This window comes from Syngnathus floridae, chromosome 10 (genome assembly GCF_059516105.1).
Source record: "Syngnathus floridae isolate MCC-2025c chromosome 10, RoL_Sflo_1.0, whole genome shotgun sequence".
Lineage (NCBI taxonomy): Eukaryota > Metazoa > Chordata > Actinopteri > Syngnathiformes > Syngnathidae > Syngnathus > Syngnathus floridae.
In genome coordinates, this window is record NC_142422.1 from 9,089,137 (window position 1) to 9,114,586 (window position 25,450).

General features: G+C 39.6%; 1 long non-coding RNA gene across 3 annotated transcripts; it reads right to left on the bottom strand.

The window, feature by feature from the left end:
• Window positions 1-14,036: 14,036 nt before the first annotated feature.
• On the bottom strand, window positions 14,037-23,700 carry LOC148392275 (uncharacterized). 3 transcript variants are annotated; one of them, XR_015860935.1, is made up of 5 exons: window positions 23,390-23,700; window positions 23,256-23,318; window positions 22,224-22,810; window positions 14,443-14,553; window positions 14,037-14,352 (listed from the first exon to the last, which is right to left on the bottom strand). It is a non-coding gene; the product is annotated as an uncharacterized LOC148392275 (long non-coding RNA). The 3 variants fall into 3 exon arrangements; XR_015860934.1 differs by lacking the exons at window positions 14,037-14,352; window positions 14,443-14,553 and adding an exon at window positions 19,516-19,856 and having other exon boundaries at window positions 23,390-23,698; XR_015860936.1 differs by lacking the exons at window positions 14,037-14,352; window positions 14,443-14,553 and adding an exon at window positions 19,516-19,856 and having other exon boundaries at window positions 23,554-23,697.
• Window positions 23,701-25,450: the final 1,750 nt, after the last annotated feature.

Genomic DNA, 25,450 nt, shown 5'->3' on the forward strand with positions numbered 1-25,450 from the left:
CTCCTCCTCCATCCCTCCACCACCTCTGCAACACATACACATGCTAAACAGGCCACTGTCTCTGCAGCCTTCCCACATTCAGCTGCAAATGAGCCCGCTCTGGGCCCCAGCCCTGTCTGTTTGATGTCATGAATAATGAGGGATGAATTTTCATCTGCCCAGGTTTGTGAAAACTATAATATCTATTGTTCGGATCCCTCATACAAAGCAGTCAGGTCTGAGTGCTCAGGAGACCATTCATGTCCAACTTACAAACATCTACAATTCAAATCTCAACATTAGCAGACTGATTTGTTAAAATCAGCAACTTTAACAGTGCGGCTACATTAGACTCCCCATGAACATCGAAAAAGCAAACAGTGGCCATACTGTCATTCTAAGAAGAAGCTCATATGCTCAACATGAAACATAGGCTCATCCATTTCATTGTGACTCAAGTGACTTCTTTCTTTCTCTTTCTTTGTTGTTTAGGGACATTAATGAACATTTCAAAATAGAACGTAACTGCACCCAGTTACAGTCAAAAGATTCATTTCCTGAGGTGGGCATCATCCGTACATCCCTGAGTTTCCGTCCCTAACCCACATGGGGCTAGCCTGCCTCTCGTCACTGAGAGCCAATCGGTGTTGAAAATATAATTTCGACATCACACACAGGCGCAAGTTAAGGTGTAAATGACAGTCAGCAATAGAAACAACTACAATTACCACTACTTTTATTCTACTACGAATAGAGTGGCATAAACATATGTAGCCTGTCAACATGATCCAATTCTAAACCACTGTAAAGTACAACCACAAGAATAATAGCTATATAGGTGTCATTGCAGTATATTTGTACTAATGTGGCTGATGGATGTACGCGTGCACAGTGTAAAGAATGTATTTTCCAATTTTACACCATTTGATGGAAGATGGTCTGGTCTTTATGCTCCAGGACTGTGAAAGTGGCAGGTCTAGTAGCTGCCATTGACTAATTGGCATTCGAGAAGGCGGATTGTATTGAGACCCACGGGCAACTACAAGCTATTACTGAACCTCAATGAGAAAAACATTTAGCTTGTCAGCTTGTTGACATTTCGAAAGAATGTCTTTTTCTGAGACATTTAGATTCATTGTCCTGCATATGTTAGGTTGCTGCAAAGTTTTCTATTAATACTTGAGCTGAATAAACTAATTCCTCTGACAAGATTTTTATCATTGAGCTGTGTCAATCGTAAAAGTTATACATGCTGTGGTCTATTGATTTTTCTATTACCTTCAGCCTACTAAACAAAGCGAGTGACTGCTAATGCACTTGCCATTATCATTCAGCTTGCTGAACAAGGTCTCTGACGGCCATCCTCTCTTAACTATCCAAAAGGACGAACATTTAGTCACATTTGTATACAGGTTACCTTGCTTAAATAGACACATAAAGGTATATTCATAAAAAAAACACAACACGTAATCATTTTATTATTCTGCTACTTCATGATAGAAAATAAAACCGCTGTCTAAATCATATGCCTCATTTCACTTAGACTCCTAAGGTTAATAAACCACTTAACATGACATTTTTTGCAAGTTAAAGAAGCTTTTAGAATGATGAGGGCTTTTTTCTATGGGTATTCAGTAGTTCCTCAATGTATATCAATAGGAGTCTTTATTTTTTGAATGTGTTAAGTAGGCTATTCCTTGCTTTTAATTCATACGATGCTAGCTTTCTCTTTGCAGACTGACCGAGTAGGTGTCACACACACTGCTCAGCACACTCTCGATTGTAATTGCACAAACAAGTTGCCACGTCTTTTCCCCATTTATCAGTCTCTCCAGTCTCATCCTTCCATCTGTCCATCCGTCCGTCCGTCCGTCCATCCATCCATCCATCCATCCATCCATCCAGCCGCTCAATCTAATAATTATGTAAATAAAAATCAACCCATTTAACCATTAATTTTTTTAGCCTTGTCTGTTGTGTCAGGTTAGGATTGGAACTTTTCAGTAATTTTGTCTACATGATGCTGATTATCTTCACTGCATTCTATGTTGTACCAATGCCTTGAAAATTATTTTGTGCCTTTTTCACAACACCCGACTGATGCCAAGAAATTCTGCTATAACATCATGAAATGTATCATTGATCAAAATTAATCAACATCTTTACACTTGGTCAGTGATAAGACAAGGCATCATATTTTATTTAAATAAATTATTTCCAGTTTGTGTTTCATTTCATTTTGTTAACATTATGGTTGATGTAAAAGGTGAAAATAAAATAGTGAGCAGGGCTGTGTCGACTTTTTATTACTGAAACATATAAACCGATATAAGATCATCCATCCAGTCATATCTCTTAGTAGCCGCGTTGATGTTTGGCAGAGTGAATGTGCTTACAAATGCAACCTATTTTTTAATCTTGAGGTGACAATCATTACCAAACACTACAAAGGCTGACTATTTAAACCCTTGCTCTTACTGAAGACTGATTGATATTGACTGAAGATGAGAAGTTAAAAAAAAAACTCAAGAAAGGCAGGAGAAAAAAGAAAAAAAGGAAACAAAAGCCACGATAGACGCTGGGAGAAAACGTGGAGAAGAATAAGAGGACGGATACCCAGAAAGAGGGAGACAGAAAGAACAAGACATGCATTGAGAAAGATGGAGAAGAGGAGGTTCTTTTGGGGTGCAGTGGGCTGTGAGACAGGCCCATTCACTATGATCTAAACACTGCGTCCCACTGCGCATCGGCGCTCTCACCCAGGCAGCCAACATTGGCCACAGACTCAAAAGTTAACCAGTCAACTCCATTACAGTGCAGGGGGCGTGTACAGACCTGCCACACCAAAGCGATCATGCCAGCCAGCCAAGAATATTAATTGCTTTTAAATGAAGTGGAAGTCTCTTTATTGGGTGTCTGGTGTTGGTTTGTTATCTGTGGGGCTGCAAAGGCCCCATTGCGCTTTGGTCTTGCCGCCTTTGAAAGCGAGACTGACTCTTGATGAGGTCATTGATCAGCAGGGGCTGTATACTCCCAGTGGGTTTTTGTGAGTCCTGCCCCTTTAACTACCCCTTTTGTATTCTGTCCATTGAGTCTTCAATGCACTCTGGTCAATAAACATATTTGTTAATGATGTATCCTCCCAAGAGTCGATTTAGTTCAAAGCATATTGTTGCACTGTGCACGATGATATGCGGTCAACCTGTAACTTCAAATAAATGGTGCACAAGTTTTGGGCTACAGAAGAATATAGAGTCAAATGTTAACTGCACAACAGATTACCAGATTATAGAGTACAATTTCTTTTGTGCTTTTGACTCAAATTTGAACAATAAAACTGTGGATTATCAGATTATTAGCTTTTACTACCAACTCTCTCTGGATCAGCAAGTCACACTGTTCACGTTAGTTTATTCTTGGAGTTATTTCCTTCACTTGCACTAGCTAGTCTCTTTAGGAGTAGCCATCTTGCAAAAAAGCACAGCTCAGGATGCTCAATGAGGCAAAGAAAAATCCTACACAATAACATCTCTGTCAGCGAATTTACAATCAGGTCCAACATTAAACAAGAAAGGAAACTATTGGAGAACACCATAGAAAATAATATTGCGACAAAGTTGAGAACCAGGATGTTCTACAGTGGCAGTCGTGTGCACAGATCGAACCCAAGTTGAGTTGTTTGGAAGAAATGCTACACAGCCGTGGAGAAAAGCAAGACAGAGCACATCACTGTCAAAACCTCATCCCTTGCTGTGAATCATAGAAAAAAGGATATCGTGGCTTTTGCTGCTTCCTCACTTCAGGTTGCTGTACGTTTCGCCATATAGATGAAAAAAAGAAATCTTACCATCTGTCTGACACCTGAAGTTTGAAAAAATCATGCAAAAAAAAAAAAAAAAAGCAAGCAGGACGACATCCCATAAGGCAGAAGTTAATCAACAACTAAATGGCTTCAGCAGAAGATGAGTCCTGGCCGCAACCTGAGTGAGATAGCAAAGTATGACCACAAATATTCGATTTTTATTGAATTTTGTAGAGAAATATCCCCCCAAAAATTCTGACCATTGCGCTGGTCTGATCTGTAACAACAGGAAATATTTGGATTCTTACACAGTTTAGATTTTAGAATGATCATGGGATGTGTGTGCATGTAGTAATGAAGCTCAATGCAACAACATTAGATGAAAAAAACATAAAATACTTCAATGTGCATTTTATACCCGACTAACTTGTCATGACAATATGTTGGTGTTGCAGCTGAAAATCAAAATCGATGTGTCCAACTTTGTGGCCTCGACTGTGATCTGTGTCTGGGGCCTTGCAGGCTGTCAGAAGGACATTAAGTGTCATTCTGTGAGCTTTCTCACTCTTAGAAAGGGGTCCCAGTACCAAACAAAGCCAAAGCCTGCAGCATCTTTCGAGATGAAGACTGAGATTTCACATCCTTGTGAATACGGTTGGATATTAATCCAGCAAAGAGAAGAAAAAACATTCTACAGGTTGCTTTCCGAGCTTCTTTTGTGGGAGTATTTCTTTGTGTTGCAGTCTACCCTCCGAGTGAATAGAATCGTCTACCCCCTTTTCCACTTTGTCCATTGAAAAAAATTGGCTTCTAAATACAAGCCATTAGAATATTTGTGCAGATGAGTAATAAGTTATTAGTTGCAATTACTGGTCATCTATTAGCCTGGTATAATAGACTGATTAGGCAGAAGGCCTTTTAACTTCTGAAGAAGTAATTTGAAAGACAGCCTACCTTTGACAAGGCAAAGAAAGGCTGCCTTTATTCAGAACATATCTGGCTATTGTACTAAAAGACATGTTATAATGGGATTACTGGCGACTACAGTGGACTGATAAAATAAATGGTGAATGCATCATTTTGTGTAATTCACAGGTACTGGAGATGAGAAGAATTCGTAGCTAGTGAGAGGACACTTCAAACTGTATGAATAGCGAGTCATATACTCATTACATTTAATGTAATTCATTATATATGGAACATGGTGGGGAAGCCCCCTGCATTATTGCGGATTAGTGATTCCTTTTAGGCTATATTGGAACTGTATAGAGACAGTAACATGACATATTGGCATGACATGACATGTATTACTGACCTTACAAAAAATGGAAGAGCTGTCTTCCAAGTGGAGGTAGCACTGGTTCTTTGTCAGAGATGAATCCTTAAACCTAAAGATTTTTTTAGAGAACGACAGAGATTTAGGGAAAAAAATATTGAATGGGCTTTTACTTGCAGAGCACTTTTCCACCTTCATAGATCATCTCCTTGTTCACCTTCTGTTGATTTGGCATTAGGGAGACCTGGGGGTTCAGTACCTTGCTCAAGGACACTTGTCATGGTCACAAGGGCTCCTGATCCGACCCTCAACCCTTAGGTTCGAGACAGTCACTCTACCACCTGAGCCATACCACCAAAGTGCTTGTATTCATGGTGCTTCGTGTGTTAGAGTTAGTACAGTGGCCCTTATATTCAACCTACTGGTTAGAACAGCTTTAGCACTGTTTCCTCCAAAGGCATGTATGAGTGTGAAAAGTGTAAAGTGCTTGTTTTTACTAACAGCCATGCTCTTGGACTTTTTTTTTAATTTTCTTGAATGCTTCCAAGTACTCCCACTCCACAAAGAGTTCATCATAACCTTTCCAGACTCACTTACTGGCTCAAGCAGTTCTCGTGCACTTTGGCAGCAGACACGAGAGGTCTATTGCTTTCTTCTGAAGCCACTTGTCTCCCCTATTATTATCCCAGATTCTACCTAGCATGTTGTTTATTTTAATGTGGTCCTGATGGAGCAGCTGGTAGTGACATGGGCTTGATTATGCTGTTCCCACTGTGACATATTGAAAAGGGGCCAAGGAAGGCGCCTTTGTCCTTTCAGTCTGTGGATGTCAGCCCTGCCTGTTGCACCAGCTCCACGCTGGCGAGCTCCTGTTGAGAAGGGAGAAGGGCAAGCGTGCACAGATACATAATCTTCACACACGTGATCATAATTGTTGGTACCCCCCTGTAAATTAAATACTACTACTACTATCACCACTACTACTAATACTACTGCTACTATTACTACTACTAATAATAGTGATAGGTGGCATGGCATGGTAGGGCACTGGCTAACATACATGCTTTACAGTTTTAAGATGCAGGGTTAGGCTCTGGCCTTCCTGTGTGGAGTTTGCATATTCTCCCCGTGCCTGCATGGGTTACCCCCGCTTACTCTGACGGAACATGGTGGGGAATCATGTTGTCTGTTTAGAAAGATGGCAATGGCCAAGACTTCACATTTCATGATGTAATGGTTTGATATAGCAGTGACATATGGGATAATACATTTGAGATTGTGATGCTCTGGAATAGTATCAAATCCAAAGTTTTACCATTATTGTGAGACAGTTCATGTATTCTCTTTCTGAAACAATAAGTAAGAGCCAGGGGATAGATAACTAAGATAAAATGCCAGTGGTGCTACAGATTGCGTAACTAAAATCTCAAGTGTTGTAAAGTTGTTAGAGCTAAGGTTAAGGCTAGGGCAAATGTTGAGAACAAATTTTGAAGAACGGAAGATGCCTTCACTCTTCTTGAGAAAAAGCACAACTGTGGGATTCACAAGTTTGGGGGAGATGTGATGTGCCTCATTTCATAGTAAGAGTATTTGCATGAAAACATAAACTACATGTCCTGTGGCTGGGTGCTGCAAGGTTTCAAATGGCCAAGTAAGCAAAGAGTTGGAGGTAGAACAACCACTTCAATTGAGTTTGATCCACCAATTGGTAAACATTAATTACCAGTAGTGTGAACATGGATGTGTTCTTAAAGATACATTGATCTGGGTCACTTTACAGCCATTCACGTCTCTTCTATACATCTCCCCTATACCTGCAACAGTGTATGCCAGTGTAGCCCTAATTGTCCATTTGTATGCATGAATCAAGACTGCGCGTAGCAATTTAATTACAACAAGAAACATCACACATGAAGTTGATTCTTCTCAAAATGAAACATCTTTGTTTTGATGCAACCTAAAGCAAGACTATACTGTATCAGTGCTGTCAACGTTTACAAATGAAGAAGCCACAATTTTGACCCACCTAAAAGATCTGCAATAGATATCGAGCAAATAAAAAGTATTTCATCATCTGGACTTGGCACCATTTCATTCATGTCTAAATCTCAATGTAAAAGACAAATTTATAATTTAGGTGCTTATTTCACAAATCTTTATGCACAAATACATACAGTATTATTAGCTGGGAACCTTGCTCTGTCAGCTAACATATAATAGAATACTGAGAAGACAATGAAAGAAGAGTGGGGGAGCTATAGTACCTCATCATAAGGCCCAGTTTGGATCATTTGGTCTATAATTACTGCCCACAAGTGAGCCACTCCACATGAATGGAAGTGCAGTAAAGCGTCAGCGGCCATGTTCAGTGTCAGCCCTCAGGTAATAGCCCCTTCCTCATCCCCATACCCAATTTTATCCCTACTTCCCTCTCACAGGCTGATACTCCTGTTGAATGAAGGGATAAAAGTAGATAGCAAGCTGCAGCAGAAATGGGAAGCTGGGGTCATGTCGGTAGTCCATAATTACATGTAATGAGACTTTTGTCTTGGAGCATTGTGAGGATGTTCTTGAAGTCACGCTGGAGGTGGATTTCAGATGGAGGAAGAGCCACGCACATTTCAAGTCCTCTCGTCGGCAATCTCATCCATATGTGCAGTAATAAGTAATTACTGAAGTCTCATTGAAGTCCATGTAGAGTATTCTGCCTTGCTCTCTCAGGGCAGATGAATACCCGCCACTCACCTATTACACAAAGTGACACTCCTAGATATCCAACGTGTCATCTCAATCTTCCTCTTCAGTCCAACCCCCTCACAAGCCTCTTATTTCCTCCGATTGAGAAAACAGCTGGCACTCTTTGATCTGCATCGGGTCACCTCTACTGCATCTGACAGGGTATCTATTCATGCTATTCCCTCAGAGTAGAATTTTTCTATATGGCACCATGCTCCAAAATACAACAAAAAATGGTCTACTGACACATAGAAATGAAAGTGCCATCCTTCAGATCGGTGACATACAGAATATACCGTCATTTCGGACTATAAGCCGCATCTGAATATAAGCCTCACCAGCTAAAATTAGGAGAAAATCTTGTTTTGTTCATATATAAGACACACTGGACTAGAAGCCGCAGGTGATTTAAATGAAATGTCCTCATTTTTATTACCTGTATTACCAAAACAAATCCTCTTACAATATAATACAAATCATGAAAAATTATAGGATGCAGGGTTCAGAGCTTGTGCAAAACGTAGCGGTTCATAGTCCAGAAATTACGGTACTTAAAATACCTTGTAAATTTGACACATCACAGATACATGCATTGTTAACAGGCGTTCCAAATTTGAATGAATTAAACATCTTATATAAAATATGGCTCTATAATCATAAAAAATAGAGCCCAGTTTCCAGTTGTAGGATGGTGTGAGTGTGTCCTGAAAATATGCCGTGCTCAACCTTCACCTGAAAACAATACATACCGGATGTGCTCATGCCTGTCACAAGGTCGCAAGAAGCTATTTGCTTACAGCTGCTAGTGACCAGGCAATTCACAGTTGAGCCATTCAATTCACCATCCGCTCTCTCCACACATCAAGGATAATAAAATTTTTCGGGTTATCAGCACGTTGATGGTATAAATGGGCCAGGGTTTTATTAATAAACGATGTAGCCACAGATAAAACAGTGGCGCTCAGTAGTGGGGAACGGTCGACTCATGCCATTGAGCCATTGGGCGGGTTTTTAGCCATGCCCAAACTACCTGGACCACTTAGAGGGTGAGAATGGTTCAATATTAGAATCTCAGCAATTCAGCACTAAATTCTTCTCAGTTGTGCTCACAAATTCACAAACCGTCCTGGTACATAAACTGAGCACAACTGTATGTCTGCCAAGAATGCTGATGGCTTCAACTGTAGCAGAATGATACTTGAAACGAAATACATAAATTTCACAACCAGGTTTGCCCAGGAATCACGTCATTCCATGTCACTATCAGGAACTCTTGATTAATTCTTGAAAATGAGTGGATTTCTCGTATTCGCCCTTCACGATCTACAAAAAATCCAAAAGTCTTTGGTTTTGTCCATGAGACTTGCCAAAAGAAAACCAAATCCTGATGTTAAGGCCATAGTCTTGGAAGGTCACTCTTATGGACCACAATGATACATCCATCTCCCGTGGCATTCAGATATTCAGAAGGGCAACAGCAAAATGCAGAATCCTCTCTTGTATGAAAACAATACGTGTTCTTACAGCACTTGGTACATTTCAGCAACGAAGAACAAACAAGTCTTTGGTTTTGTCTATGAGACTTGCCAAAAGAAAACCAAGTCCTGATGTAAAGGCCAAAGTCTTGGAAGGTCACTCTTATGGGCCACAATGACACAGCCATCTCCCATGGAGATGGGCATTCAGATATTCAGAAGGGCAACAGCAAAATGCAGGGACCTCTCTTGTATGAAAACAATACGTGTTCTTACAGCACTGGGTACATTTCAGCAACGAAGAACAAACATTTGTTCTTGTTTGCTGAAATGTACCCAATGCTGCAAGATGGAAATCTGCCCAGTTATCATTGCTTTGCAAAATATTGTTTTCATACGAAAGAGGTCCCTGCACTTTGCTGAGAAATAAACTCAAACTAAGAAGTTGCATTTCAATTACATATTTATTGCATATTTATTAAGTATCTAAGTATTGATTTATTTTTATTAAAAAATATTCATGTGTAAAATGTGTCTCATACCAAATATTGGTTCCAACTGTACAGGTGCATAGAATAGAATGATTTCATATAGAATTGACCTTGTAGGAGGTGAATGCTTTGGAGGGGCTCTTCAACCATTATTATTTTATAGTTATTGCATGATGAATATGCAATAAGTGGCCCCGTACAATAAAAAATCCTCTTAGTTACATGCAGCTATTTTGTATGGATGAGTTCCTAGTTTGCCTCCTAAATTTGCACATACACATGCTGTAGTGTATGCTCTCAAGAGCTTATTTTCTCTCATTTGTAGACTGACAAAACATTTGCATACTCTTGACCCAACCACTCCATTCCATTCAAGAAGGTAACTATTCAACTATTGCAGTGAGATACAGCATGCAATTAAGAATAGGAATATCACAACATTTTGGATGCAGTACTAAACAATGACACATTGACCTGCTATAAAATATGACACTCCTAAAGAGTCGATTCTTCTGAATGTGTTGCGTGTTTTTCTGTGCTTTTTTTGTTGTTGTTGCATTGTCAATCCTCACAGACAAGAACTGGAGAGCAGGGAAGGTGGCTCAGCAAGTGAGCCACACATCGTATGAGGTGGAGTTAGACTCAGGTGGGGTCCTGAGAAGGAATCATCGCCACCTCAGACGCAGTCTTACAGAATGTAGACAAGAGCCACACAAACACCCACGGAGGAGGCCACATCCTTAGATACCCCAGCAGGGGAACAAGGGACACACGCCAGATCGGGTCGACAAGTTATCAGACCCCACTACCTGAAAGACTTTACAGAATGAAAAGGGAAAAAAGACAAATATATGTGTTTACACTCCTGAAATGTAATGTGTTTTGAACTTTGAGCCTAGAAATACTTGAGTTTTTATAGATGTGTTCTTTTAGACTTATTGCTGCACATAATGCCGTACATTCAAAGAAAAGGCCTTAACTTAAAAAAAGAAAAAGAAAGATGTCACAATAGGATTGCTTAATAAAGGCCATTGCGTTCCAAGGGTTGGAAAAAGGGTTACCAAGCTGTAACCTACAACATGCTGACAGAAAAGTAAAAAAAAGATGTTCAAGTAAGCAAGAACAACTGCTTTAACCTTCCATTATGTACAGTCGGGAACAGAACATAATGTAACAAATCCGAAAATTAGCCTTGGTGAAGGAGCATGCGAATCACAAAACTAAGTGCACACGCACGCGCACAAACACTCTTGCTCACATTTGCACTCACACAATAAACAGCTGTGCGGGTGGGTCACATCATTAGTGCACATTGTTTTTTCTTTTGATTGAAGGAAGTTGCATTGTGGTGCAACTCTCAATGTATGTTTCAGAGTGAATGTGTGCCATGTGAATTTGTTCTCAGTGTCCACTCGGCACAGGGACTAATTTGCATTCCTTTGTGCATGAATAATGGACACCTATTCGGAGGACAGATTTTACCAGCTGCCATCCAGGACTAGTCCTTATTAGAGCCCTGCTGTTCCTCTGAGAACGTCAGCACATGTTCAACACGTGCTGTTGCTCACACACAAACACACACGCACACACTCAAGGACACGTGCTGCCCCATAGTCATGTCATAGTTATCTTTTCATACACAAATGAAAACACACTAACACCACGCACAAAATAAAAACTTTACACTTGCAGAGGGTCCAAACAGTGATTACCAGCTATTGTGCTAATAAACTACGAGTATCAATATATGGGACAAAGTGCCAATGCAAAGGAATCGAACCATGCATTAAGCATGCAATGCGCTTGTAGACGATATTGAAAGTCCTCCCTACCTTCTGTCATTGGGTGTAAATTAGATTATAGGGATGATTTGTTATTCCAAAAAAAGAAGCTAAATGTTTCATTTTGAGTTATTTAAAAAGAAGATGTAGATAATGACCATTGTGGCCTTGGCATGAATACCTCATTAAAGCATGGTAAAATGATTCAGCTCCATCCACATTTACAGAGAGATTAAAACAGACCTCTCAAACTCAATTAGTATAGACAGAATATACATTTGCATATTCTATGTTGATGATTCAAAACATTTTAATCCTATGACCATGCTTCTGAAGTGGATATTCAGGGCGATGTAATGTGTTTTTTTTCCAATAACACTTCACTATTGTTCCAGTTTTCTTCATCTTGCTTTTCACCAGCTCTCTCTTATCTTTTTTGCATTAATTGCAACACTTTAAATCGTTCATCTATGAAATAGAGCATTATCATGGTGCACAACAAGTAGGCAGCGACATAGGTACTTGGAAATGTTGTACACAAGACACGCAAGGCCACTCCAGAAGAATGCAGTTTTTAGTGCTTGACTAAAACTGTGTTTATTATGGGTGGATATGCTTTTCTTGTTAAGCACCGAACAGTTATTTTGAACATTTCTTAGAAAAAGTGGATCAGTTGATATCAGGAAACTCACAAAAAGGTAGAAGGATGGATGGAAGCATGGGCCTTATTTTTTGTGCCCAGCTCAAGTCTAACTGTGAGCAGACATGGAGTTTTTTCTCTTTTAGACTGAAAGTTGAAATGGGTGTATGGGGGCATTCGTGTCATTGCGGGATGGAAGAAGTCAACTCCCAGCCAATCAAAGTGGCTCCCCTCATTCCCATTAAAATCATTGTGGAACATTATGGAAACACATTGTGTAACCAGAAATTGACTCGCTTATCTAATCTTATTTGAAACTGCGAGATCTTGCTTTGTAGATGATCTAGTGGACCACACATACAGACCATCTTGCACCTCCAACTTCTTCTTTTTCCCACCAAATTGGCAAGTGCACCGGGGGAGTTTTCATTGTGTGAATGAGAATCATGCAAGAGGTAATACTGACAAATATTAATAATTTTTGTCTTATTTCTTACACTGTTAAAATGATTAGGACTGTATCTCTGTTCTTATGAAGCAAATTTGAGGAAACACAATCTGGAGGGACGGTTTGCTAGAAATGGGCCTTTTTCATTAAAGACCAGAGGTTTCCAGCTAGAATAGTCATTTACCACATTAACAATGTATAGAGTGTATTCCTGATTATTTTAATGTGTTCCTCATTGAAAAAATTGCGATTTTACTGTAAAAATAAGAACATTTCTAAGTGACCGCATGGTTTTGAATGGTAGTGTTTGATTAATTGATTGATATCTTTATTTCGAACATCCAAAACAAAAAATAAAACAAATAAAACAAATAACACTCTAAAGTGCCACATATAAGTCCATACAACAAACAAACGAAAAATAAACCAACAAACAGAAATAAATTAATTAATTAATAAAAGCATTTATACACCCCAATTTCACAATTGAAATTATTCATATTAGTATTGTATTAGTTATAGTATTAGTTATAGTATTAGTTATAGTATTATAGTATTAGTATAGTATATTAGTATATTAGTCATATACTGTAAACACTAGAAGGTGGTCAGTAATATCAGTAATTAATAACCCGCTTGTTGTCCTGTTTTCTATTATATTGGTGAGTATGTTATCTATCAGAGTAGCACTCTGTGATGTTACTCTCGAGGGTCTAGTGATTGTAGGAAAGAGACTCAGGCTATGCATTAGATTTAAAAAATCATCAATATTTTGTTGCTTATTTGGATTTAATAGATGAATGTTACAATCCCCGCAAATAAAAATATTTTTGTTGCCTTTTTGTATAATCACACTTTCTATCCATTCTGTGAATGTCTCAATGCTAGAACCAGGAGCTCTATAGACACAGCTTATAATAATGTCTTTTTTCTTTTCAACACAAATCTGTATCATGAGACATTCAAGAAGATTATCCACCACCTGTGTCATAGCCTCTACAATCTTGAATTTCATATTCCAATCAACATAGATTGCAACACCACCCCCACCTTTACTCTGTCTGTTGTTGTATGTATATGAATTCATAGCCTTCCATCTCAAAGTGCATTCCCTTCTCAGTCGTAATCCAGGTCTCAGAAATAGTTATTCTATTAAACGGGTGTTTGACTGTGTTTAAGTAATCCCGAATGCTACTAACATTTTTATATAGACTCCGGCTATTGAAATGGATAATGGATAGCTTGTATTGTATTGTTTAAATTGAGCGCATTGCTTCTATTGAGGAAGATGATGACAATTTTTGGAAATGGATCTTTGAATTACATAACTCGGGTGATTTTGCTCTTTACAAAGCGCTCTACAGAATGTTATTTAGAGATAACCATTCAACAGAGAAAAGAAACTATCTCAACATTCTACTAGAGTTTATATGAACATGGCATTGAGAAGGTAAGACATTATACCCTGTCAAAGAAGAGGGAACATGCAATGAGGTTGTTTCTCTCTATAGAACAAAAGGCACTTTCGTAGACTATGCAAAGCAGCCAAAAAGACGTGGTGGACACGAAACGATGGTAGGCCCACTGATTTGCCCAGATGTTTCCTCTCATTTCCACAAGCATGTGACCACAGTCGCTGGTTTGTCCTTGCCCGGCGCCCGCTTATGCAGCTTGCCTCATGGTCCCGCCGCATTACGCACAGCTCTCTTTGACTGTGATGGGTCCTGAAAGCCAGGAGACATACGCAACAGTAACAACATCAATGCGCTTCACCAGGTTTTCAAGTTAAGGATATGTCTTACTTAAATTACTACCTTTGTGTCACTTATTTGTTCCAAAGAGACGCATCCTCGTGGTGCTTTATGGACTTTCGTGCATTCCCCTTTGCCTCCCCCACTTCCCTCCTGTTTGTCCTCCTTTCCCATCTTTGGAGAAAAGACCACAGTTTGGGAAAAAGGCACATGGTGAGGGGCGGTGGGGGCAGCAGTGATCTGCAAATCATTTATTTACATTTGGCATCTGCATAATGAGACAGGGAGCCAATGGCTGCCCCGGCTGGCTGGAGACAGGGTGGCATGCCTTCAGTTTTAATGGGCACACGGAAGAAACTTCCAATCCTTCTTGACATTTCTCATAGCAAAATAAACGTGTTCTGGGTCAGAGTGTCTATTAGGAAGATAAGAGACGAACAAGTCAATTATACTTCAATGACTATATCGCCAGGGGACCTCATTAACATGATCTGGGAGGTCTTTGCTGCAGCAGCGCTCTCTTGTGTGTAACTCCTGATTAAGTTATGGAAGAATGACATGGTTGTTTCTTTTCATGATTTATGTAGAAATAGATGACAAAACCACCAAGACAAATATGTTCAAAGATAAAGAAGCCACGCCTGCACGTGTACGCACACACAGTCGTATACTGTACATAGCCAGGATGAAGTGTCTGGCCAACGAGCCAGAAATTGTTGACACGTTCAAAAAAGTGAGAGGAGCCCTCCATCAGGGGTTGTGGGGAGCTTCGATCTGCTGATAGGGTCACGGAAGTGGATGCTCGGGGAAAACATTTGTGGCAGGGGATGTTGCGAGCTGTCATGCACGGGCAGGGTGCATGGCCTTGGGTTGCAAGGGTGGCGGCGGTGAGTGTGCGTGTGTGTGGCGCGGGGGGTAGCGAGCAGACGGGGCAGAGGCGGAGGCGTGGGTTAAAAAAAGCAGAGCCTGGGGTTTGGTGGGCTTAGTGGTGCATGTTTTTTCCTCGTTTCCTCTCTGCTAACTCGTTTTCTCAGTGAGGATGCTGCGATCCGTTGACATTGATGGGATGAATGCCGACAGGGCGCAGGGACAACGGCTTGTCTTTTCTAGTGCTTGCATAGTGTGCATCATATCCAGCCTCTGCTTGGATAAGGCTCTAATTAAATTGTTTGCATGCTTATCTGGATCAATGCGAATTGATCATCGTTCATCTTATCAGTGAGAAATCTGCGAGCTACTCGCTGAAGTGGAAACATTCTTGCAAACTACATTACATTAGATAAGATTAGATATTCCGTTATCAAAGATAAAACATGTAAAGTGTCATAAACAATTAATAGATTAGCCAATTCAAAAGTTTGCATTAGTATTGTATTGTGACATTCGTAAAATAGAAATAAAAAAACACAAATTAACATCAAATCTGAAGCAAATACCAATCACCTAATAATTAATAACAATGAATTAGCATGATTGGTTCAAATGACGACATGGACAATTTCAGCAGAAGTGGCAGATTCTGAGATGATTAAGGCAAAAAAAAAAAAAACAATACGTGCACCATTATTTTATCAAGGTAATAGTATATTCTGTGTGTGCATGAGCTGCATATGTAAAACCCAAGACAGCCTCTTGTGCCAAAATACTGGCAACGTACCATTCCGACATTTATAGAGTTGTATGATCAAACACTCCTCACAGAAATGCATGAATGTTGAGCAGTGAAAACTCAAAAATTTCCCAATATTTCTATGTAGATATGGCTTGTTAGTAAAGCCTGAATAAAATCACATTTCTTTTCAAATATCTCACAATATGTGAGTGTGTACTTTTTCTTAGCAAATCACAATTATTTTCAAAATTAGGTATTTGCTACAGTTATGAAATATTCAGAGAAAATGCTTTGACCTTTTTTTCCTTATGAATTCACACTACAATTATTTCCCAAAGCGATACACATTAATTTGAATTGAACTGGTCCGATTATATTGTTTTGTTGTTTGTTGTACTGATGTGATGACGTTTGGTTTTGAAAGCTTTGCGATGCATGATGAAGAGTAGAGGGGCAGAGACAGTAACAAGCCTTTGTCTGCAGGCATACCAAGCCCACACAAAGACATCCCACTAGAAAGGGTTCCGCCTGCATACCTCTGCTCACATTCCTCCATGATTGCTCCCTGAAACATGAATAATTTGATTATTTGATGACAGCTTATTTCTTATATCTGTTTCGGCACCATATGTGTCTAATATGCGCTTGGCCCGTTACACGAATGCCTTGCCCTGGGGTCGGAGAGAGGCCTGAGCCATTTTCAAAGCTGGAGGGAACATAAAGGCGTTCCACTCTGCAAAAGTGCATCGGACTGGATTCAAGTGCATATTCGTAATGCTACGCCGTGCTCTGTGCTTGTATTTCTCCGTTCTCATTGTGATTTTGTAGCTCTGCTTTAGGGTGAATGCTGATTTATTAGAACATAAAGAATAATGTCACAGAATAAAACTTTGAACTGACTTGCCTTGCCTGTGTGCACATTTTCACGTGAATGGTTCTCCGGCAATTTCTAAACATAAAGAATGCCTGGAAGCTTAGTAAATGAAGTTCATTTTTGCGACCTGTGTTTTCATTAATTGGCCCCTTATTCCCCGTGAGTGGATGACAGTGATGGCCACTTGGTAAATCAGGACAGAATGTCCATAACATGTTGACAAATTAAATTATTTCATTCCTTGCCCTTACAATGTGTAATAATTATCCTGAGTCAATGTCATTTTCTTTTCAGCTCACACTGAGAGAGTACATTAGTGCATTTTCGTGTCAGGGATTATTAGGTATTCATTTTCAATTACGTTTTTGTAACTTTAATATCGCTGAAAGAGAATGTAGCAAGGAAAAACATATCCACACATTCGTCAAAAAAAGTCATTTGAGGAAAAAAAATTACAACCAGAAAAAATCCAATGATTTTTGTTGGTACTGTTATATTTCTTTGCACCACATGAGGTTGAAAATATTTCTTTCTGTACAATTTGAACAAAAATTTACCCGATTGTAACCGACGTCCATTCGACCAGAGAATAACATTAAATTGAATTGAATAATCCCATTCTCCCAAGAATAAATGTGTTTTTGAGCATTCTAGTACTGTGCGAATACATGGTAAGATGCATGTTTGTGTTGTTTGTTCATTGCCTGGGGCTTCAGGAGACATGCTTATGATTGCATGTTTGGGTCACAAAGGTCACAGCATTGAGGCCTGTCTCATATTCTAATGAGGACTATAGAGAGAGTAGCCATCATGTGTCCCTCTCTCCTTCACACCTCATAAAAAGAACCTCATGGCTCACCATTAGAAATGAAGCAATTGTAAGGATAACAAGGGTCCTGTCAAAATAAATATATACTTCTAGTCAACTGCATGTTGAAAGGTTTGACCTCAATGAATGTACTGTTCACGTCTTCAGGAGCAGCAAGACTGCACCATGACCATGACCATGACCTCTTTGCTTGCCGTTTGAGTAGACGCGATTGACAGCTGCTCGTGTTCGGTTTAGTGAAAGGTTAAAAAGAAGAGACTCACCACCCAAGCACATCCAATACTCCCAGTGTGTTTGTCCCAGCGTCCACCACATGTCTCCCCAATGCATATACCACCCGTTCGCCACGAATCATCAAAGTAAATGGTCATAATTATTTGTTAAGGGTTAGGGTTTTTAATTTAAACGATTAGACATGACACATGAAGCCAGCTGCCTTTAGCCTTTTATTTGGGTGACAAATTAACTAAAAGGAGGTTCAATTTAAATTTGTATACGTAAGTTTAGCCGTCATTTATTTATATATATATTAATTTATTTATTTGTAAAGGTAATGTATTATTTGGTAACAATTCTTTATCTAAAAATAAACCGCCTATTATACTTAATCCATTCAAAGGTCATGTATTATCCATCCATCCATCCATTTTCTATACCGCTTGTCCCCACAGGGGTATTATTTGGTAACAAATACTCCTTTATCTAAAAATAAAGTGCCTTGCTGTTTCAAGGTTTGTTCCCAAAACACAAATCTTCATAGTGAAACCTTTACAAGATCATATAAAATCTTTTGACCTCAGCCAAAGGATTTTCTGTGTAATACAGTTTAAGTCTAGCAGAAATAAATTATAATGTGTGAAACATTGCAACTGACTAGGATGTCTTATTTGGGTTCTTTTTTTTTTTTTTTTTAGCAAGGCGAACTATCTGTGAGTCTTTCTGATAACTAACCTTTCTAATTGCTTCACTGTAATTTTAAAATCCTGATTTCTCAAAATGTTTTAAAGATTGCCATTCTTGCAAAGGAAAAAAACGATATTACTGATGTCCTGTAGATACTACAAAGTTGTGGCTTTTGAGAAAGCTGTAAATTGGTAACTGAAAATAAAACAGAAGCTGCAGCCAATAAAGGATTTACCTTTTATGTTCCATCCATCCATCCATCCATCCATCCATCCATCTTCTATACCGCTTGTCCCCACGGGGGTCACGGGCATGCTGGGGCCTATCCCAGCAGTCATCGGGCAGTAGGCGGGGGACACCCTGAACCAGTTGCCAGCCGATTGCAGGGCACACAGAGACAAACAACAATCCGCACTCGCACTCACACCTAGGGGCAATTTGGAGTGCTCAATTGGCCTACCAAGCATGTTTTTGGGATGTGGGAGGAAACCGGAGTGCCTGGAGAAAACCCATGCGGGCACAGGGAGAACATGCAAACTCCACACGGGGAGGGTAGGAGGTAAAATTGAACCAGCACCCTCCTTCTGTGAAGCAGACGTGCTAACCAATGCACCACCGAGCCACCCGTACGGTAACATTGCATTGCTTATTACTGTGAGGAAGTGAGCCATATACAACTTAACTCCCTTCCACAACCTCTGAGCCATACGAAGGGTGTTATGTCTGGAACAGAGCACAGCACGATTGCCACAATGCCTTCTCATGGCAGGTTGTATTTCTCTGCTGCTCAGGCGTAAACTTAAAAACTGCAGATTTTGAGGTTCAGAACATGTGCTGTTTAGCACAATGGCAATGTTGTTGTTCTATTATTCACTCCATTGTTGTAGCATTTTCCCCTTTAAGATCATGGAATGAGTGATAATTGAAGGTAGTTCAATTATCAATTAAAGTTTAATAGAACATACAGATCCAGTAAGTCATTAAATTACATATTCGATTGTGATGGCGGATTGATCCAAATACTGATACCAAGTATCAATATCAGATCAATACTAGCGCGATGAGATTGACACTATAGTTTCAGTTTTGCAGCCAGGTTGCCATACTTGCTGCTTTTGTCTCAGCTCCGAGCAGGCACAATTTGCTCCTCTCCTATTGTGTTCCACTGCTGTTGTGTTGCAAGCTGACGGCTCTGCTCTATTCGCTCACTCGGCACCAGCACACACAGCACATGCGTACATACTGAGCAGCACAAAAGCCTGTAATGAAAAAGTTTTTTTTTTTTTAATGAACGGAATTATTTTCAATTACAAAGGTCCTGTAAGATGAATTTTATTCATTTGTTAACCTTGCTCTTGACTAGCTCAAATTATCTTTCCCCATTTAAATAAATGAAAATGCCATTAATCTGTTCCAGCCCCCCATTGCATTGCTGTTTTTTATTCAGAAGAAATTGTGCTCTGTAATGTTTCACTTTATAAAAATCTGCAGTAATGAAATACTTGAATAGAATTTAAAATAATTACTATTACACAATTTTTATCACATTTATACATTGTGTTTTTCTGGTTGTCTGTAAGACAGACATGTTGATATACCGTACTGGGGACTCAGCTCCTATCTCGGCTTCTCAGCAGAGCAGTAACAGTTTTTCTTCCACCACGACAATTATAACTTCATAATTTGTAAAAGGATTACTGTAGAATGTAAACTGAGATGGTAAGTCAGCCCACCTTATTTTGCCCCAGAAGGCAAAAGCAGGTCACAGCGTCACAATGCTCATTATGAAGCTAAAGGCCTGATACAATTATCACATATTTCCCATACTGGTTAATTGACCATAATTGCCAAATTAACTGGTCAATCATTTATTTTTAATTATTCTTATTTTTTCCTAATACCATCCCATCACGCTCCTCCATATTGCTTGACATAAAGAGCAGGCCTGTTATGTGTGTCATGTTTAATAAAGCAAGCAGGGGTTGGATCCAATTAATTTCATGAGCTGAACTCTCCAAGAAAAACTGGAAAAAAAAAAAAAAAAGAATCTAACAAGGGCACTCCCTTCCCTCTGGATGTAATTGAATGTGATTACATCGGCTTTAATTTGAGAAATGCTGGCTGCAGGCTATACGTTTGTCTTGGAAGTGAGTGTCCTAAATAACTGATCATACTCACACCTGGGAATGTTTGCTATTCAATAGCAGGATATTTCATGAGTACCCCAAGCATGGCTGCTTTATCTTTTCCTATACTCTGCATTCACACGGATACCCTAAATTGACAAATGTTTTCCTTGTCCTTCTCATGCTGACTCTTCCATTGCAAATTCTTCTCAAGATGGCCATCCATCTCACAGTGGCCATTTGAAAATTTTAGAATGCTTAAAGACTCTTTGTATTCATACCAGAGAACTGTACTGTTACTAAAAAGCACATTTAAAAAAACTTTCCCATGTTTACAAGCAGCACCTCTGACTAAGGACAAGGTGAAAATGGTTTGTTCGCTGGTTCAAAGAGGTTACCGAATGCTCTTCCCGCTTTCTCTCTCGGCTTGAGTCTGTGACAGCCTAAAGCACTTTTTCTGGTAGGGTGGCCTACAACGATCCCTTCATTGTGGACCTTCGGATCATATCGCCCATTACTTTCACAGACTCTTGAAATTGGAACCTTATGATCCTCGAGGCCAAACTCTAAGGGACACCAGAGTCGCAACCCGCCCCAACCAGTTCGGTGGATTAGTGCTCCTCCAACTCGATTATATTGTAAGCCATCAGAGTGGCCCTTCAGACCAACTAACTGCAAATCTGATGCGGCACCTCAGGCCCAAGACCTGCCCGAGTTTATCCATAGCCTGGAGCCATGTGACTTGACTGACCAGCCTTGATGCCCTCAAACCTAAAAAACTGAAAGTGCAGCAAGGAAAAGCGAGAATGACCGACCTAAAGACCAGCATGGTCAGACACATGAGGGTCACATGATGACCTCGTTCCAGTTGATGGAGATCCCACATAATGAACATCTGGATTCCATCCCAACAATCAGAAAAGGATGTTTTTGGCAGGATTGGGCTGGTTAACAAAGGCTTAACACATATACATGTCGACAAAATTGTTGGTACCCCTCTGTTAACAAAAGAAAACCCACAGTGGTAACAAGAATAACTTGATTTTGACATAAGCAGAAATACACAAATAAATAAAAAATAATCAAAAAATTCCAATGTTGCTTTTGACTTGTCATTTAACATAATTCTTTCAACAAAAAAAAAACAACTCATGAAACAGGCCTGGAAGATAATGAACATTCTTCTGGTTTCTTCACATTGGTGTCATGCAATTCCAACCAAATGACATCTGTCACGCTTTCAAAATGTTTCTAAGACTTGTCTATGCTTTCATTGGGTTATGCATGGCAAACAAAAAAAACAATATTGCAAATTAAACACTATTGCATTCAATATTATCGTAAAAGTGGATTTTGATCTTAGGGTCTCAGATTGTGCAATGTTTTGGCCAGTCAGTGTTTCTAAGCCTTATCATAAAACTCTCTCAAAGGGGAAATCAGGTAAAAAAAACATGGCAATCTGATTGTGTTTGTGGAATGTGAATAAATTAGCACATCTACCTGTTTGTATCCATCTCAGGGGGCAGCCATTTTGCCACTTGCTGTCGACTGAAAATGGCATCACATTGGCTCAGGTAACAACAGTCACAGCTTGTTTTGCTGTTTTCTGGGTTTGGTCATGTGACATTCACAAACTAAGCCCTGTCATTTTCAGAAAAAAAAAATTCACCACCTGAGATGGATTAAAATGAATGGATGTTGGTGTTTGATTTATTCTACACAACTGCAGTATTCATCAGAACATTGTGTTTTGACAGGTGGGAGCGCATCAGACATATTACTGCAAAGAAGTTTTTTTTGCTTTATTTCTTCTTGCAAGGAAAAGCATCCAAAGACTTAGGTCCATAACATCAGCAGACAGTATAATGGAAACCAGCTAAGTGACAGCAAACTAGTGCATTTATGGTCAGAGCCCAGCTTCTGAGATAGATTTTTTTTTTCTTCAATCTAATTGGATTACGGTTTGGCCATACACAATTTTACTAAATCAAGGTTGCAGCTTCTATTTTTTTCTGTTTGCTCTCTCCATCTCATTTTGTTACAGCTCCTGGTGGGTGGAAGTGATGGATGGATGTAGACTGAATGACCTATATGAAGAAAATTACCACAATTGTCATTCCAGTTCATATAGGCCACATTTGAAATGTTCAAGACAACTCGTATATCTGCGATTTCCTTCCTTCCGGGCATACATACAATACTGTATATATGCCACATTGGAAACAATCAGAATGCATTAGTGGGATAATGCAATCAATTTCAAATAGCATCAAAGCAATTGAGCTCATTCATTGTAGTGCATCCAAATAACTGTACTATAAAAGAAAAAAGAACACCGTAAAAAAACATGTAGCCAAGTCTACCAGCAGCTTGACCACCCACCCAAAAGAATGACATATGTTTTATACAGGAATCTTCCATTTGAACACACACTAACCAAATACAGAAAAAAAAAAAACAGTTTTCTCTTCATTATCATTTTGAGACAGTTTTATGTTGCAGTCGGACTGTGCTTTCAATTAGGTTACTCACTGTTTACAGGTATTGTGCAGGGGGTCGTCAGGCCAGCATGGGATGGTCTCTCGGCCATTGTGCCTGCTCAAAATAGATAAATTACATGCAGACAGCAAAACTTGGGACACTTCTACAAGCACCAAATCACACACAGTATAATTTTCCTATGACTGTCACAGATTGGAATGGAGCAGGGTGACCAAATGCAGCTTGGACCAGTGTATATTGAAGGAAAAGGGGAGTTGGAATGGAGGATGAAGGGGAACAGACAGACGGACATACTAACATAACGACCAAACAAAACAACATGACAGACCGACAGACTGGCTAACAGAAACGGCACTGACAGACAAGGACATGGGACGACAGACAAGCGGACGTGGGACGAGCGCAATCCCACAGGAAGTAAGGGGCAGACAGGACTTAAATACATGACAGGTAATGAGAGGCAGGTGAGCGTCATGATCACACTGATCATGGGCAGACACAGGAGGGGAGGGGCGAGTACACGGCGACACGGACAGAAACCATAACAACCAACACAATAAAACAATCAGACGAGTCGTGACAATGACTGCCTATCCATGTTACTAACATTTATCTGTCATTCTTGATCCTGAAGCTAACCTATGCCCTTCAACAGGCTTCAAAACCTATAATAAAAAAAAATAGTGGTTAATCTGTGTATAACGTTAAAAATCCATACAATTTTACGAGTCATTGCACATAAAATGTCAATATCAGTCAGTAAATAAACAAACATGTAACCTTTACAGTTATTTAGCACAAAGAAACATCTACATAAATAGCACAAATGTTTTGCACCGTGGAATGAGTTTTATAGAGTTTTGGGCGACTTGGTGGAACATGTGGCTGGCACGTCAGCATTACATTCAAAGTAGTTTGCATGTCAGCTCATCGCTGTGTCTATACTTTATGTTCTCTGTGACTGACTGGGACCAGTCCAGGGAGTACCCAGTTATATTCACCTCACCGTGTGTTGTGAAAATGTAATCATGCAGTTGAAAAGTTAACATACAAACATGAAACAGTAAAAGCATCCATCCATTATAGTAAATAATATTTTATATTTATAAAAAAAAGAAAATAACTTTTGTGTAAATTTTCCAAATTGGAGTCACAGACTGTTGTTGGACTGACTTGTTTTCATGGTGGAGCAGAAGTAAGAGATTTAGGTCAGATGCAAATCTCTTCCTTGTAATAATTTCAGCATGTGTTGATCCATCTGGAGCCCACAGCAGAATAATAAGCACAAGCCTTGCTAGCATGTGCCGACATTCAAAAGGCGGCAAGGACATGCTCAGCAGCTGAAGGCGACGGAGTGTGCATTTTAGCTTAACTAAGACAAACCATGATAAAATTAAGATCATGTGAATGATTTCTGTGAGTGGACCAGTCGAAGTTCAGCAGCGATACATAAAATGTTCTCAAAGTGGACTTTTTGTTAGAACAGGAAGCTGCAGGGAATCATGCCCAGCACCCCGCATAGCTGTAAAAATTAATTTGACATGACTTTGGGTCGTACTCACACATGTCATGTCAAATTTCTGGAAAATAACCCTAGACGGAGCGTAAGGCCTCATCTAATTATGGAAAAGTCGCTGAGGCGTCGGCACTTCTGCTTGGTAGCCGTGTGTGGTACCCGCACAAGAAACAACAGGCTGTCTGAAACCTGCACTCATCACTACCTCGGAGGCTAAAACCTGTGCGGTCGGTCCTGAAAAACTGCGAAACAGGGCCGTCTCTGCAAATTACTCAAATGATCATTTACAGGAGCAGCACAATGGGAAACAAGGCGACGTGCAGAGATGCTGACTTTATAATAGTCCTCCATGATGTCCTAAATAGGATAATAAAAATCCAAACAAATACAAAAAGTTTTTGTGCGATTGGTTTAGACACACTACCTCCTGGCCAAAGATACAATGTTCATGTTTTATAATCTAACACCAGGCAAAACTTATGGAATCACCCTGTAAATTTTCATTTCTAAATCTAAAACCAATGAGATTATATCCGTTTGTTAATCTGCATTAAACAAGAGCGATCGCACCTTGGACTGACCCAAATCATAGCTCCAACATGAGAGATGTCAATGAAAGGAAGGAGATTATGATCAAGCTTCTTAAAGTTACACAAATAATGGGTCAGTGTCACAAAAGATGTTGGTTGTTCCCAGTCAGCTGTGTCTA